The sequence below is a fragment of the Ascaphus truei genome, chromosome 8 (genome assembly GCF_040206685.1).
Source record: "Ascaphus truei isolate aAscTru1 chromosome 8, aAscTru1.hap1, whole genome shotgun sequence".
Taxonomy (NCBI): domain Eukaryota; kingdom Metazoa; phylum Chordata; class Amphibia; order Anura; family Ascaphidae; genus Ascaphus; species Ascaphus truei.
The window spans coordinates 100,148,598-100,157,046 of NC_134490.1; the positions used below are offsets into that span (position 1 = coordinate 100,148,598).

The window sequence follows — 8,449 nt, forward strand, 5'->3', positions numbered from 1 at the left end:
GCGCATCAACTTCTGGTGCTGGAGGGGAGGAAGCGCGTCACACCACTGAAGCGGGCTGGGAGGAGGGGGAGCGCGCCACACAGCCGGAGCGCGCTCCTTCCCCACAAAGTAAGGGAAGGGGGGCTTGAGAGGGTCAGTCGCAGGCAGCACAGGGAGTCCCGGCGCCCCCTATGTTGTGGTTACTCAATTCGCCACACTTTGACTCCCAATTCGCCACAAGTGGCGAATGGCGAAAGGGTTGCCCACCCTGGACCTACATTATTTAACCTATGAAATTTGTTAATAATATCGGTCTACTTTAGTTTTATGTCTGCCCATTTTAGGGTGCAGATTTTTCTGGACCAAACCTTTTTTTTTTTAAATTGAGATCCCCAATTGAAAAGACAATCTTTTGGTAATTTCTAAAGACTCTAAAGCAGGTAAGTGTTTGCCTTGAGCACAATATAATTTGTTTAAGGAAGCAAATTGCACTGTTAAATAGCTTGCGAAATGTTTATTTTTTTGTGAGCTATGTGGGGCTGCCCCTTAAGGAATTTATTCCGCTAAACACTGCCCTGCCTTGTAAAATAAAACCTTGATTGCATACAGTAAGCTATTCTTCGATTCCTGTGATCTGGAAGAATGGTTATATTTCAGACACAATTGATACAATAGTAATAAAGATCGTCATCAGTGAATGTCACAGATCTCCTTTTCCTATCATGCTATGGCCCAAACATGACCCTTTTCAATTCTGTAAGATCGTTTTTATGATCAGCCAGGTTAAAGAATTGTTTTAGGTCTGTGGGTGTGATTTTATTGCATATTCATGTGCTGTAGGTAAGCTGCAAAGTTTGTAATCTGACAACTCCCTACTATGTGGTTACTGCACAAGTGAAACCAGTTGCTGGTATACACCTTTTTGATATTGCCATTTTTAGCAGTCAATCATTGACCACTAAAACTAACTGCTTTTATGAGTGCCATTAATCTTGTTAAATTGTAACTCTTTAATTAGTGATAACTCCATGCCAGTATCAAGTGCACAAGAAAATAAATGTTTGTAATAGCAATACACGCAGGAAACAATAGCAGAAGTGTGGTCCCACATAGGTCTAAAATTAAAAAAAAAAGAACAACCTAATTGTTTTTCTCATATTCAATCACCGTTAAAAGCCATTTTACGTATATGTATGACATGAATTTGTTTTTCTCCCTTGGGGTACACTGAATTCATGCACATATGCGAATTGTGTTCATTTGACCATTATGGGCATTACAATTACTTTATAAAGAACTAAATAATACAAATTTACCTGAAGATTTGAGGACCAACAAAGTCTTATAACCAAAAGGCATTAAGAAGATTGTGGAAGCAAAACCCATCCGAGTCATTAGTTTATCATGGAAACATTAAGATATTTAAAAATACTTATGACACAGACAATTTAAAAAAAATAAAAATGGGTCGGTCAGTTAAATGTAATTTATTATAGATGCTGTGGCTCTCAGTTCACTACTGTACTCCTAGGATAGACTACCACTGTGAACGCAGTGTCTCTTACCTGAGGTTGTTGCTTGAGTCTAATCTTTAGGTTAGAATATGGGAGATATATTTAGCTGTCCCAAATGTATGCAAATGACTGTCATATGTGTGAGTGTGTACATGGCTCGACAAATTAGGGGGAAAAGCCACTCGCCTGAAAAAAAGGCACTCGCCCCTCCCCGCCAATTTTTTTTGTCTAATTGTAACTCCCCTCCCTCTCTCACCCCCCTCACTTTACCCACTGTCGAATGTTATCGGCGGCGGGGTGCTGTGCGTCTCCCGGCACTCGACAGTGGGCAAAATGCACTCGCCCCAGCACGGCAAGATCTCCTGCAGCATAAGATGTAACAAACGCCGCCCGCTCGTGTCCCAAAGTCTCAGACCTCATGGATGGTGTTGAAACTCGTGACATCAGGAGTCCTGGATAGTCAGTCTCTCCACACCACACCGCCTAGCAACCGCGCCAACTCTGGGGCTGCGTGCAGCAGGGCTGGAAGTTTGCCACTGCTTCCGACCCTTATTGATGACGTAATGTCGGCGCTGCTTCCTGACGCGTTTCGTCAGATACACTGACTTTCTCAAAGGATATTGGAACATCAACAGAGACAGAAATATATACCCAGAAAAGTGGATGGTAGGTAATAATTAATCAATCACAAAGCTCCCCCAATTAAAAATAAAGGGCAATAACTTGAATTCACATATATCAGCTGTTAGAGCTATAGAGATAAGAAAACAGATATTAGTATCTAGTATTAGGCTCTATCTAGTGATGCAGCGTGTTTAATATATACATGCCTGATTATCTTTTTTGTTTGTGAGTGAGCCTGTTTCCCTCTTAATATTTTTATTAAATCATTTGTACGTTTTTACGCTATCGGTTGTGCGCTTTCTTCTTTTGTGTAATATATATATATATATATATATATATATATATCACAACAAAACAAACAATATTAAGGAGCGCCTACTATTACAACCTGCCTAACTGTGAGTAAGTCAGCTACTGTGTTGAAACAACCTATGGGGTGGCCAGAGGGGGTAATGTAAAATAGATCCTATGTTGCTAAAATAACACATATATAGTATAAATAACTTTAATAAAAACTACTATAAAAAATGAAAAAAATATATAAAAAATTTCATAAAAAATATTTTGATAATACCAAAACCTTAAAAAACATAGAGTCCTGTTCCAATAAAATGCATCCAGGTAATGGCAGCCCGTTTATAAGGGATCACAACTCCCTTGTAGATACCTATGAAAGAAAAAGAGAAAAAAACAGGCGCACACCTAGTGCATTAAAGTAAAACAAACAGTTTATGGAACATTAAAAAACACAAATGCCCACTCACAAGTCAAACGGTAAAATAAAGCAGTTATGAGATTGACTCTCATATGCCAGTAGTAGCGTCCGGATCAGCAGTGTAGTCCTGTCCTGCACACGCGTGGCGCAGTCTCCTTCACCGGAAGTGACGTCCTCACGGTCGTGTGCCCCGCAAAAGGAAATCCCTCCGGGAACCAAAGCCTTCGCCTGCTTACTTCTGGCTGCTGCACCACCAGGGATAGTAAAGATACGTCCGCTCTTCCTGTCTGGCTCGCCGCTCTCAAACCGCAATCGTAGCAATCCGTGACAACTGTATTCAGTGGGAAAGTGCCTCCTCCGTCTTAGCCACGCCCTACGCGTTTCGTCATCAAAGATGACTTCATCTGGGGATACCCATTGGTTGTGACCCCACAGTACTTATAGCAAGGTCAATTTGCATACATAATTGGAATAACAATTAAATCGTTAATTACATGATTTGAACCACTCCATAGATTTAGTATTACCTTATTGCATTAGTTATTGTGGAATGATTATGAAGACACCACCACTTTTGCAAAAGATGAAACATAGCTCATTTATGAATGTATATAGAAATTTAAATTACTTCAATAGATAATCAGAAGATAAGGAATGAATTAGGATAGAAATTCGAACTGATAGTTATAATTATACTTAGATACCAATTGTGATATCCAGATGTAATATATAGTAAAATCAATAACTGCTTTATTTTACCGTTTGACTTGTGAGTGGGCATTTGTCTGTTTTTTAATGTTCCATAAACTGTTTGTTTTACTTTAATGCACTAGGTGTGCGCCTGTTTTTTTCTCTTTTTCTTTCATATATATATATATGTATATGTATATATACTGTAATGTGTATAAATATGCCCAGGTGTGTGTACCCAAGGCATATTGTTACAGTCTTATTAGCATGAACTGATACTCGAATAGGTCATTTGCTTTGGTATTGAAATTATTGTGGCATTTTATCCAGATAAATAGTGTGTGTAAATAATATTTTGCATATTCACCACATACGCCAGTTAATTCTTGATACAGATTTGTGTAGAAACCACTTCCAAGCATAGTGTAATTTTGAAAGATATTAAGTTACATTTTTATCTCAAATTGAGATGCATGGATAATTATACCAATTGCTGAAAGCAAAGTACAAAAAGTGTACATGCTGTGGAAGCGTATCTAAATCATATGTTTGCATAAAAGAGACTATTTAGGCTTTTAGCGTAGAATGAATCTCCTCCACTATTAACCAGCTGAACAGAAATATGAATGTGGGTTATTTAAATTTGTTTCAGAATTCAGAATATATGCATTATGCAAAACAAAGCTGTTTACTGTCACCTACCAAGGTGTGGCTATTACATCGAAACCCCAGGGCAAAGAGAAAGGTGTGAACATATATTGTGGGAACATATTTAAAGCCCAAGTCTCTTTTATACACAAGTAAACATGTTTGCCTTCATTTTTCCATTCATACCTAAAACCTAAATGCAAAACACCTTTGGAATGAGATTCTGATTATTCTATTGGAATAGTTACATAGTTACATAGTAGGAGGGTGAAAAAAGACGTACGGCCATCAAGTTCAACCTCTGCTAAATTTAGACAAAGATACTTTATCTTATATCTGTACTTACAGTATATTGATCCAGAGGAAGGCTAATAAAAAACCCCAATGAAATATAATCTAATGATATCTCATAAGGGTCCAAGAGTAGTATATGTGGGTGCACAGCAGAAAGGAACAGGTCACGTGGCAATGAAAATGATTTATTAATGCTGCATATTAAGAAACGGTGGAGGGTACAATACTCCTACGCGTTTCGTGCTTGTAGGCACTTTATCAAGAAGTTACCTGATCATAAAAACACACAAACAATTTATACAGTTCCTGGTACCGAAATTCGCGCCAAAATGGACAATGACGTCATACCCACAATGCTATTCTATATCAATGGGCCAATCGCATAATATAATCCAATTGTGGGCTGGGTGATAGCGATCCAAGTGGTAGACATAGGGCGGCCGCCGAGCGCCTTGCAACATGGCTGACGCTAAGACTGTAACTCCGCCCATGTTCATATCCAGTACGGATGCTGCCCCAAGTACCACAGTGTATAATTATGTGTGCAGATGGTCCCATAAGAGGAAGAACCAGCGCACTGGATAAACTCACAGCAAGGCGATGGTGGTGAGTTTGCTGTGAGTTTATCCAGTGCGCTGGTCTTAGCGTCAGCCATGTTGCAAGGCGCTCGGCGGCCGCCCTATGTCTACCACTTGGATCGCTATCACCCAGCCCACAATTGGATTATATTATGCGATTGGCCCATTGATATAGCACAGCATTGTGGGTATGACGTCATTGTCTATTTTGTCGCAAATTTTGGTACCAGGAACTGTATAAATTGTTTGCCTGTTGTTATGATCAGGTAATTTCTTGATAAATTGCCTACAAGCACGAAACGCGTAGGAGTATTGTACCCTCCACTGTTTTTTAATATGCAGCATTAATAAATCATTTTCATTGCCACGTGACCTGTTCCTTTCTGCTGTGCACCCACATATACTACTCTTGGACATCGTTGGACTTTGGATGAGGCTGCACGCCTGTGGACATTAAGGGGCAACAGTGAGTACTTTATTCTGTATATGGGACTTTCTAAGGAGGAGGGTAAGTTATTACACTTTTTATCCCATACCCTCAGACATTATTCAGTCTATCTACGTTAATATCTAGTACTACACTATCAATACTTATACCCCCCAATTTGTCCACATCAATATGGATTAATGGTGGAACCAAGCATTTGAGCTCCCACATATGCAAATATCTCATAAGGGGAAAAGTAAATTCCTTCCTGACTCAAAATATTGGCAATCAGATTACTCCCTGTATCAACATCCTTCCCAGGTTTACTTATTTGGTATTTCCCTGTATACCTTTCCTTTCTAAAAAGATGTCCAACCTGTTTTTGAAGATATCTATTGTATCTGCCATCACAGTCTCCATAGGTAATGAATTCCACACTGTAACTGCCCTTACTGTAAAGAACCCTTTCCTTTGTTGCTGGTGAAATTTCCTTTCCTCCAACCTTAAGGGATGGCCCGAGTCCTTTGTACTGCCCGTGGGATGAATAGTTCTTTTGAAAGCTCCTTGTATTGTCCCTGAATATACTTGTATATAGTTATCATATCCCCTCTTAGACGCCTCTTTTCTAATGTAAATAAATCTAATTTAGCTAGCCTCTCCTCATAAGTTAGATTGTCCATCCCCTTTATTCATTTGGTGGCTCTTCTCTGCACACTCTCTAGTTCCATAATGTCTTTTCTAAGGAGTGGTGGCCAAAGTTGTACTCCGTATTCAAGGTGTGGTCTTACTAATGCTTTGTAAAGGGGCATAATTATGTTTACTTCCCTTCCATCGCCCATCTAATGCCAGATAAGATCTTGTTTGCCTTTGCAGCTACTGAACTAAATGTTTTCCAGTTACATCTAAGCCCTATAAATGTCAAAATGCCTTTTTTTTTTTTTAACTTTGCTGATATCCTTGTTGTGCTCTTCTTTCTGGTCTAATTTTGAAAAGCTAACAAATAAAACAAACGTTCACTTATAGAACATATGGTAAATATGGCAGATGATGCTTCATGCCTAAGAACATTGGTTAATTCACTTTAATGGGCTGGAAAGTGAGTTATGGCAGAAGACTACGTAGTAAATATGGCCCTTTGTGTCACGTTGGTGGGACTGCATTTCAGTTTTACTATAAATCTGTGACTTCACCATCTGATTCTTGTTCATTTATAACACTTCATATGTGTGAATACCTGGGGTTTTTATAGGGATTTGTATACTTCCTCCTATGTTTATATATGTTGTATTCAGTAAGCATGCCACAAGGATATTCGTGTTAGTAGGCCTACAATATTACAGTAGAATGTGTTTATTTTGCTAAGATTACGTTGGAATTTAGTTTTTATGAAGCAGCCCCTGGGTTTTTGGAAAATTGACCTTGTTAAGTGATACTTTTGTGGTGCGCTATTCGCTTATAGAGTATGAATACTCTTGAAATCCAGTATATATTTAATATATAGTATTGTTTAAAATGTTTGCCTTCTTCACATATATGTATCAAAGTATATTTGTGCTTAGGGATATTATGTTTTGTGTGTGTGTCTGTGTGTGTGTATGTATGTATGTATATGTATGTATATATAATCAAAAAATAAATAGACGATACCGGTCTGTGGCTAACAAAATGCTTTTATTTGTGCGAGCTTTCGAGATACACTGTTCTCTTCTTCTGGCGATGTTACAATGAATGAAGCAAGCAAAGGGTATACTTAAAAACAGTGTCTCTTGGAATGTTATCTGTGCTGGTCCTTCCCCCGTGTGGATGTGTTTTATGGCTAGAGGTGTTAAATGGTTCCTGAAAGAAAGTGATGTAAGAGTGTGTGTGTGTGTATCTGTGTGAATATAAATGAATGGAGAGCCCACAGTATATAGAGTGCTTTACAAAAGGTGTGTATGGAGTGGGAGTGGATATAAATGGTGTGGGTGGGTGTGGAAATGTGAGAGATTGAAGCACAACTAAAAGTGTGTGTGGATACTATGTGGTCCCTATTGCTGTATAGGGATGGAAAAACAAGGAGTATACAACAAGTATACAAACTACAACCCATCCTCCAGGAAGATACAAGACTGCAACAGGTCTTCCCTGAAGCACCCTTATTATCATACAGACAACCCCATAATTTCAAGAATATTATGGTGAGGAGTAAAGTATTCAGCAGTACAACTGAATGCGGGACGAAACCATGCCAGGACCCAAGATGCAAAACCTGCGCAATGCTCTACACAGCGGACACAATACAAATACCACACAGGAATCGGGAATACAAAATCAGAGGATGGTTCACCTGTTCCTCCAGAAATGTCGTGTACCTCATCATGTGCATGAAATGCCCAGGGGGCTGCTACTACATAGGTGAGACAGGGCAGGGGCTAAACAAGAGAATGAACCTGCATCGCCACAGCATCACGCGCGGACCAAGAGACAGTCCTGTCGGCGAATATTTCTCTGACTCTGGCCATAAGATGAACGATCTGAGGGTTGCCATACTCAAAGGTAATCTTAAAACACCGAAAGAGAGACGGTTGCATGAATACAAATTTATGCAACTGTTCGGGACACTTAGCGGTGGCCTAAACAGAGATCGAAATTTTATGAGTCATTACTGACACAAGTGAACTCTCTTCCCATGAGCGCTAAAGGCCATGTCTGCACATGCTGTGCTATATGTATGCACACACAGCTGTCTTTTACACATACTAATACTCCTTGTTTTTCCATCCCTATACACCAATAGGGACCACATAGTATCCACACACACTTTTAGTTGTGCTACAATCTCTCACATTTCCACACCTACCCACACCATTTATATCCACTCCCACTCCAAACACACCTTTTGTAAAGCACTGTATATACTGTGGGCTCTCCATTCATTTATATTCACACAGATACACACACACACACTCTTACATCACTTGCTTTCAGGAACCTTTTGACA

At 39.3% G+C, this 8,449-nt stretch overlaps 1 protein-coding gene across 2 annotated transcripts in view; it reads left to right on the forward strand.

The window, feature by feature from the left end:
• Positions 1–8,449, forward strand: part of ARID5B (AT-rich interaction domain 5B) — a 277,172-nt gene that overhangs the window by 26,125 nt on the left and 242,598 nt on the right. The gene's annotated exons all lie outside the window — the stretch shown is intronic.